The sequence below is a fragment of the Chlorocebus sabaeus genome, chromosome 15, assembly GCF_047675955.1.
Source record: "Chlorocebus sabaeus isolate Y175 chromosome 15, mChlSab1.0.hap1, whole genome shotgun sequence".
Classification (NCBI taxonomy): domain Eukaryota; kingdom Metazoa; phylum Chordata; class Mammalia; order Primates; family Cercopithecidae; genus Chlorocebus; species Chlorocebus sabaeus.
This window is the reverse complement of record NC_132918.1, coordinates 4,771,769-4,780,432: the sequence shown is the minus strand read 5'-3', so window position 1 is coordinate 4,780,432 and position 8,664 is coordinate 4,771,769.

The window sequence follows — 8,664 nt, the reverse complement described above, 5'->3', positions numbered from 1 at the left end:
AGATGGCATTCTAGGTGGAACAGCTTGGACAAACATCCTAGACCTGAACAATGTTTGGGGAGTAGTGAATGGACCAGACTGCTCAAAATACAGATCACAAAATGGCAGCCCACCCTCCGAAGTCAACCTGCAGATGTGAGTTGTTTGGCGTGTGCAAAATATACACATATTTAAGTTATCTCAACATTTAAAAATTGAGTGATTTCATCACTCTGGACTTTCGGCTTTTCTTAAAAAACCAGAAGATAACCCTAAGTCACCCTAGGTATGTGTTCCCATATGGCCACCTTTGTTGAGCTCTAAGAAGCTGCTAGCTCCTTCAGATGAACATGTGCTCCCCAGCTGGCCTCAACCCCTGCCCACTCCCCAGCACCTGCATGTTTCACCCATTTACTTACCTAGCCTATCTTGCTCCTATGGGCACTTGAGTTTGCAACCCTTGGGCTAGATGTTTGGACCAAGTTTTGAAGGGCCTGCTGTGCCATGCCAAGGAGGGGATTTGGGAGTCTTCAAAGGTTGTTAAACAGAGGAGTGCATGATGGGATGAGTACAGAAGATGGGATAGGTGGGAGAGAGATGGACGCAATATTGAAATTAGTAGACACAAGGGTCAAATGGTTTCTCCTGGAGAATTCTTCTTCAGGCAGAAGTAGTAGCAGTTGTTCCGGGCGGGTCATAGTTGTGGCCTGAACTTGGAGTTAGACAGCCCGAATTGCTGTTTTTTAAAATTTTTTATTTCCATAGGTTATTGGAGAACAGGTGGTGTTTGGTTAAATGAGTATGCTCTTTAGTGGTGATTTGTGAAATTTTGGGGCACCCATCACCCAAGCAGTATACACGGAACCCAATTTATAGTCTTTTATCCCTCACCCTCTTCCCACCCTTTGCCCCTGAGTCCCCAAAGTCCATTGTGGAATTCTTATGCCTTTGCATCCTCATAGCTTACCTCCCACTTATGAGGGAGAACATACAATGTTTGGTTTTCCATTCCTGAGTTTCTTCACTTAGAATTATAGTCTCCAATCTCATCCAGGTTGCAGTGAATGTCATTAATTCATTCCTTTTTATGGCTGAGTAGTATTCTATCGTATATATATACACACACACACACAACACAGCTTCTTTATCCACTCGTTGATTGATGGGCATTTGGGTTGGTTCCACATTTTTGCAATTATGAATTGTACTACTATAAATACGCATGTGCCAGTATATTTTTTGTATAATGGCCTCTTTTCCTCTGGGTAGATACTAGTAATGGGATTGCCAGATCAAATGATAGTTCTACTGTTTTAGTTCTTTAAGGAATCTCCACGCTGTTTCCCTTAGTGGTTGTACTCGTTTACATTCCTACCAGCAGTGTAGAAGTGTTCCCTGTTCACTGCATCCACGCCAAAATCTACAATTTTGGGTTATGGCCATTCTTGCAGGAGTAAGGTGGTATTGGATTGTGGTTTTGATTTGCATCCCCTGATCGTTTGATGTTGAGCATTTTTTCATATGTATGTTGGCCATTTGTATATCTTCTGTTGAGAATTGTTTATTCATGTCCGTAGCCCACTTTTTTTTTTTTTTTTTTTTTTTTTTAAGATGGAGTGTTGTTCTGTCACCCAGGCTGGAGTGCAGTGGCAGGACCTCGGTTCACTGCAACCTCCACCTCCCACATTCAAGTGACTCCCATGCCTCAGCCTCCCTAAGTAGCTGAGATTACAGGCACCTGCCACCACGCCCAGCTAATTTTTGTGTTTTAGAAGAGGTTTTGTATTTTAGGTTTTGCCATGTTGGTCATGCTGGTTTCGAACTCCTGACCTCAGGTGATCCTCTGGCCTTGGCCTCCCAAAGTGCTGGGATTACAGGCATGAGCCACTGCGCCCTGCCTAGAGGAGTCTTTAGGGTTTCCTAGGTATACAATCAAATCATCAGCAAACAGTGGCAGTTTGACTTCCTCTTTACCTATTTGGATGCCCTTTATTTCTTTCTCTTGTCTGATTGCTCTGGCCAGGACTTCCAGTACTATGTTGAAGAGAAGTGGTGAGAGTGGGCATCCGTGTCTTGTTCCAGTTCTGAGGGGGAATGCTTTCAACTTTTCCCCATTCAGTATTATGTCCGCTGAGGGTTTGTCATAGATGGCTTTTATTACATTGAGGTATGTCCTTGTATGCTGATTTTGCTGAAAGTTTTCATCATAAAGGGATGCGGATTTTTGTTTTGTTTTGTTTTGTTTTTGAGACAGAGTCTCACTCTGTTGCCCAAGTTGGAGTATAACATTGTGATCTCAGCTCACTGCAACCTCCGCCTCCCAGGTTCAAGTGATTCTCCTGCCTCAGCCTCCTGAGTAGCTGGGATTACAGGCATGTGCCACCATGCCCAGCTAATTTTTGTATTTTAAATAGGGATGGGGTTTTGCCATGTTGGCCAGGCTGGTCTTGAACTCCTGACCTCAGGTGATCCACCGACCTTGGACTCCTAAAGTACTGGGATTACAGGCCTGAGCCACTGTGCCCGGCGGGGATACTGGATTTTGTGGAATGTTTTTTCTGCATCTGTTGAGATGACCATGTGACTTTTGTTTTTAATTCTGTTTATGTGGTGTATCACATTTATTGACTTGCATATGTTAATATATATCTGTATTAGAGGACCTGTATCTAGAGGGCCTGAAATAAAACAGAAGAATGAATGATCCTCCTCCTTTCAAACACTGTTACTTTCACCTCTCCAGTAAGTTCCATCTGGTTTGTTAAGAAAACAAGAAAATGGGCCAGGCATGCTGGTAATCCTAGCACTTTGAGAGGCCAATGTGGGTGGATCACTTGAGCTCAGGAGTTTGCAACCAGCCTGGGCAACATGGAGAAACCTCCTCTCTACAAAAAATACAAACATTAGCCAGGTGTGATAGTGCACACCTGTAGTTCCAGTTCCTCAGGAGGCTGAGGTGGGAGGATCACTTGAGCCTGGGATGCAGAGGCTGCAGTGAGCTGAGATTGCACCACTGCACTCCAGCCTGGGCAACAGAATGAGACCCTGTCTCGAAAAGAAAAGAAAAGAAAAGAAAGAAGGAAGGAAGGAGAGAAGAGAGAAAGAAAAGAGAGAGAAAGAAAATGAGAAAAAGAAGGAAAGAACAAAAAAAGAGAAAGAAAAGAGAGAGAAGAAAGAGAGAAAGAAAAGAGAGAGAAAGAACATAAAGAGAGAAAAAGGAAAGAACAAAAACTGAAAGAGAGAGATAAAGAGAAAGAAAGAATGAACGAATGAACCTCGGTACCTCTGGCAAGCCACTTAACTTCTTTGAGCCTCAGTTTCCTCCACGGTAAAATAGGAATAGCATTACCATCAACAGCATCTCATGAGGAAAGGTGTTTGAACACATCTGTGGGTCCTAGGGAGTTAGAAGATTGCTGGGGTTGATACAGGAAGGCCCCACATGTTGGCTTGGCTCTGAGGTGTCAGACCTCTAGAGGTGGCACAAACCACACAATAGCTGTGGTTCCTGCTGTCCTGGGAGTTTTAACAATGATACAAGCCACATCAAGCTGCTTGAACAAGAACATATGCATAAGGATTTACATCCCCTGCCTCTCCCTTTCCACCCCGTACACCCATGAAGTCTGGGGCAGGGGCAAAAGCCCAGGGTGTGGTCTGAGTTGGATTTGGCTTCTGGATTTGGGGCAGGGCCCAGGGGATTCAAATCCCCTCTGTCCTGCACACAGCATCATGGTGACTTGGGGATGAAAGCGGCACAGTCAGCCTGGCTGGTTGCAGCCTCTCGGCTCCTCCCTCCCTTCTCTGGTCTGCTGCTCCCTCCCTCCCCTCCCCTTCACTGTCTCCAGCCCTGCAATCCATCACAGCTCTGTGTCCCTGCCCTTTGTGACCATGTCTCTCTACAGCACTACTTTTGCATTTTGATGTTAAAACAATATTTTACCCAATATATGACAGCACTTGGAGCCTTTGCAAAGGCCTTTCACATCTGTTATTTCATTTGATCCTCACCAGGTTGCTGTCAGGTAGGCAGGGAAGGTATTATTAGTGAAGGTGGTAGTCAAAATATTTAACAGCCCATATACGATGGGCTCAACCTTTGGAGTGGATGCAGGTCTAGTGCTGGAGAGGGCCCTGGAGGCATCCTCCCTTAGTTATTGGAGCAAGGTCTGGGGGAGGGGGGCACTGGCGTAGGGACCCGAAAGTCTGGGGCAGTCCAGGGTGGCTGGGGACAGACATGAAGGATTCAGGGAAGTGGCTTTTTGCCAAGCAGTCTGGAAGCATTTCTGTTTTTTTCTTTTCTTTTCATTTCTTTTTTTTTTTTTTTTTGGAGACAGAGTTTCACTCTTGTTGCCCAGGCTGGAGTGCAATGGCACAATATCTCACCACAACCTCCGCCTCCCAAATTCAAGCGATTCTCCTGCCTCAGCCTCCCAAGTAGCTGGGATTACAAGCATGCACCGCAACGCCCGGCTAATTTTGTATTTTTAGCAGAGACGGGGGTTTTTCTATGTTGGTCTGTCTGGTCTTGAACTCCCGACCTCCGTTGATCTGCCCGCCTCAGCCTCCCAAAGTGCTGGGATTACAGGTGTGAGCCACTGCGCCCGGCCTCGGTTTTTTTTTGGTTTGTTTTTCATTTTGTCGTTTGTTTTTTAGCAGGATTGAACTGTACCGGTGCTTACAATGGTCTCTAATTATCTGTCCAATTGTGGTGATGTGGGAACTGAGGTCCAGAGAGGTGAGTAACTTGTCCAGGGTGCAGGATGAAAAGAGGGCCAGCAGTGAGGTCGCTGGACTGCTCAAGCGGAGTTTTTTCTGCCACCCCAGAGTGTAGGCAGATGCAAAGGCTTTCTTTGGCACCTCCTCCTTCCTGACAGAACAGCAGCCTTGGACACTGGCGAAGAGCACTCTTGAAATCTGATCCCGGACCTCACACTTCTCTCCACACTTCTGTCACCATGTCTTCTTATCTTCTCACTATCTCCTCTGTCTCACCCTCATGTGTCAAGACTGCCCCTGAATTCCCTCGCTTGACTGTCTCCTTGATTTCTCCATGGACTCCCACACCATCTGCTAGTACCTCTCTGGGAGCAATTTCCAGAAACTCCCTGAGGCCCTAATTCTGCTCCTGAGCTGAGCATTGGATATCTCTCAGGTGTCCTGCTAACTACCTCAAGTCAACATGTCCCAAAGGGACCTCACCACCTTTTCCTCCCAAACCAGCCCCCCGACCCATGACCTTGCTGTGCCTGTAAATGGCACCACCGTTGTTAATCCTCCTGGACCACATGGACTGCCCACCGGCACAGTGCCCATAATGGCCATCCACCTGCTGTCGCCTAATGCTCTGGAGACCCCAGTGATCAGTTTTGAAGTCGAGACTGAGGCTGGGGTCTGGCTTCCTGCAGCCCTTGTCCTACCCTGAGATCATGACCCCATCTTCCTTTGCACTGGTGTGTTCTTTTTTTTTTGTAAATATAATGCTATTTTTTAATTGAAATAATTCGTATATACTACTTAAAACCAAATAGTCCTACTAAGTACATAATGAAAAAACAGATTGCTCCCTGTGTCATTTCTTTTCACCTGTGATTACTACTCCTTAGAGGTAATTGCAACATATTTTGCTGTTTCTTCAGGTATTTACCTCCATTTTTCGAATGAGGTAAATGGTAATTTTAGATTTTTTCATTCTGGACAGTATCTATCGATTTTTAATAAAGATGCTGTCAATATCCCATCTGTATGCCTTAGATCAAGCTTGTCCAACCTTCAGCCACAGGCAACTTGTGGCCCAGGATGGCTTTGAATGTAGCCCAACATAAATTTGTAAACTTTCTTAAAACATTGAGTTTTTTGTGTGATTTTTTTTTTTTTAGATGGAGTCTCACTCTGTTGCCCAGGCTGGAGTGCAGTGGTGCGATCTTGGCCACACATTCTCTTAATATCATTGTAGCATGGTTTTTAGTTAAATCAACATTCAGTATGTACATTATTATGACTATGTAAATATTGCTTACAACCAAGCAACATAAGTTAGAATTATATTTTTTAAAAAAGCATTTCCCCTTAAAGTTAATAATAGCTTCTTTTTTTTTTTTTGTTTTCTTAGTTTTCTATGTAGTTACCACTAATTTGTTCCTAACTATCTTATAGAGTAGAAATCTATATAGTAAAATAAATAATGTTATCTATATGTTCTATTTTTTCCTTGGAAACCACTCTAGAAGCCTGGAGTTTTCCTGCTCCAATGTGGACTGACTGGTTGCTTTCCTGGTTTGCTACACAACTATTATCCTGGGGCTTCCTTCATTATAATTCTAGAAAGTTCTTTCCCCTCTCTCTCCTGTGTGAGTTCCCCTATTGTCTGGGTCCCATGTCTTCTTTCATGATTTACCTTCTCCTCACATCTTTTATGAGAATGGGTACATCAGAGACAAATTGTTTGAAGCCTGGAATGTCTGAAAATAACTGTTCATGTTTTATCGACAATTTGACTTGCTAGAGAATTCTAGAAAGAAAAATTGTCTCCCACAATTTGGTGGAAATTGCTCTACTGTCTTCTAGCTTCTTCTTTTTTTTTTTTTTAAATGATTTATTTGGTAATTATTCCCCAAACTTTTCTCAGTTCCTCCTTCTGGAGCTCTTGCTTTTGTTTATATTTTACTTTATATAGTAATTTATTTGAAAAGTATATTTAATACTTATACATGTATTATTTTATTAGCTACTTTATAATATGATTATACCTTTTTGCATTTGAAATGCTTTATATATTTAATTCCACAATTTTTAAATTTTATGAATTCTGTTTTTTATAATGTTATTGAGGTATATTTTAGTTTTATAAAATTTCCCTTTTTGAGCGTACAATTTAATGACTTTGCTGGGTGCAGTGGCACCTGCCTATAATATCAGCTACTCATGAAGCTGAAGTGGGAAGACTGCTTGAATCCAGGGTTTTTCATATATTGCCTGGGCAATATATGAAGACTCCACCTCAAAAAAAAAAAAAAAAAAAAAAAAGACTTTTACTAAATTAACCAAGTCCTACAACCATCACCACAAACAAATTTTAGAATGTTTCCATCACCCCAGTAAGATATCTCATGCCCATTCCGGCATTTTTTTCCCAGTGTTTTCTGAACCTCAATCCTTTGTAGGTGACCTAGATTTTCCTCTCTACAAAGTTCCGCTCTTTATTTCTGATATGTTACAATGATGTGCCTTAACATGATTTTTTTTTTTTTACTATCCTGGAAAATTTTCAAAGAATTTATTTAGGCCGGGCGCGGTGGCTCAAGCCTGTAATCCCAGCACTTTGGGAGGCCGAGACGGGCGGATCACCAGGTCAGGAGATCGAGACCATCCTGGCTAACACAGTGAAACCCCATCTCTACTAAAAAATACAAAAAACTAGCCGGGCGAGGTGGCGGGCGCCTGTAGTCCCAGCTACTCAGGAGGCTGAGGCAGGAGAATGGCGTAAACCCGGGAGGCGGAGCTTGCAGTGAGCCGAGATCTGGCCACTGCACTCTAGCGTGGGCAACAGAGCGAGACTCTGCCTCAAAAAAAAAAAAAAAAAAAAAAAAAAAGAATTTATTTAGTAATTATTCCCCAGACTTTTCTCAGTTTCTTCCTTCGGGAACTCCTGTTATTCTGGCATTGAGCCTTCTGGAGTAATTGTTTGATGCTTTAATCTTTTTCTTTTATTAATTCTTTTTTGTCTTTATTTGTCTTATTTTTAGGAGATTTTCTAGTTTTTTTTCTTCTAAACCTATACAACATTAAAACTTTAGCAATCTTGATTTCCAAGAGCCCATTCTTATTCTCTGAAGGTCTATTTTCTATAGCCCCTGATATTGTTTCATGGCTTCAGTGGTTTTCTAGCCCTCTAAGGATATTAAATATGCTGTTTAAAATTGCAGTGAATTATCTGTCTGAATTGTCTCTGCTTGGCCTGAGTTTTCCTCCCTCCCTGCCTCCCTCTCTTCGTCCCTCCTTCCTTCCTTCTTCTCCCTTCTCCACCTCTTCTTCCCCCTTTTTCTTCTACTGGGTTTTGCTTTAGATCCTCTCTTGCTTTCCTCACCATCCATTCATATTGAAGAGTGAAGCACTAAAAAGCTCATTGAAATCTCTGTGTGTTGGGGCAGGGCTGGTTTAGTGGTAGACCACACCTTAAGGTTATCAGGTAGGAAGCTAATGTTTTACTGCGGACTCCCCAACCAATGCCGGTATCAATAGGTCTTTCTCTTGAGCCAGTTTACCCAGCAGGACCTTCCCCAACCTCTTTCCTCTAGAGCGTCAGCCAGGCCTCCAGCATTCTGGGTGCCCCTGCTTTCCCTTCCCATGGGAAGGAGTGGGTGATTGCATTGCTCAAGAATGAGACTTTTGCCCGACCAACACGGTGAAACCCCCTCTCTACTAAAAATACAAAAAAAATTAACCAGGCATGGTGGCACGTGCCTGCAATCCCAGCTATTCAGGAGACTGAGGCAGGAGAATCATTTTTACCTGGGAGGTGGAGGTTGCAGTGAGCCAAGATCGCACCACTGCACTCCAGCCTGGGTGACAGGGCAAGATTCCGTTTAAAAAAAAAAAAGTGAGACTTTCACTTGATCATCCTGCTTTCTCTCAGCTGCCTTTCCTCTTCATCTTCCATGCCTGGTGCCTTCCCCAAATCCAGAA